Source organism: Gavialis gangeticus, unplaced genomic scaffold (genome assembly GCF_001723915.1).
Source record: "Gavialis gangeticus isolate Ggan-Ray unplaced genomic scaffold, GavGan_comp1, whole genome shotgun sequence".
Lineage (NCBI taxonomy): Eukaryota > Metazoa > Chordata > Crocodylia > Gavialidae > Gavialis > Gavialis gangeticus.
This window is the reverse complement of record NW_017729032.1, coordinates 201,500,665-201,501,204: the sequence shown is the minus strand read 5'-3', so window position 1 is coordinate 201,501,204 and position 540 is coordinate 201,500,665. Positions and strand designations below refer to the sequence as shown.

General features: G+C 46.3%; 1 protein-coding gene across 1 annotated transcript in view; it reads left to right on the top strand.

The window, feature by feature from the left end:
- Positions 1-540, top strand: part of MED14 (mediator complex subunit 14) — a 98,376-nt gene that overhangs the window by 46,570 nt on the left and 51,266 nt on the right. The window lies entirely within an intron of this gene.

Below are 540 nucleotides of genomic sequence, written 5' to 3'. Positions count from 1 at the left end.
GCTGGGAGCTGGGGTGGGCAGGGCAGCCATTGCTGGGCTGAGAGAGTGGGTGTGGGGTGGGCCTGGGTGATTCAGAGATCTGGCAGCAGTGGAATCTGTATTGCATTTGGCCGAATCGATTCGGGACAGTGATTCGAATCACCAAATTGAATCACTGTCCCCTGAATCAGCCGAACATGAAGTGAACACTAGCTGCTTCGCACAGGCCTATTGGTCCATCTGTGCAGCCTTTTGTACTAGTACAGTTGAAACAACACTCTACATTAACTACTGCAACATTGTGTAGGGGAGTCCCAACTTAACAACACTATCTCTAGCCAGGTAGCAGATAGGATCATATGACTCCCTTGCCTTAGTACATTGGCCAGAATGAGGTGTGAACTTCAAAATTAAATCAGGAGGTGACTTAAAATGAACATGATCAGCTACATTATGGCAGCCTGGCTGTAACATAAAGACAATGCATGTATACAAGGCACTTAATGCCCATTGGACTAATCCTACTGCACATTAGCATGTCTGGCAAAAAACATTTATCTG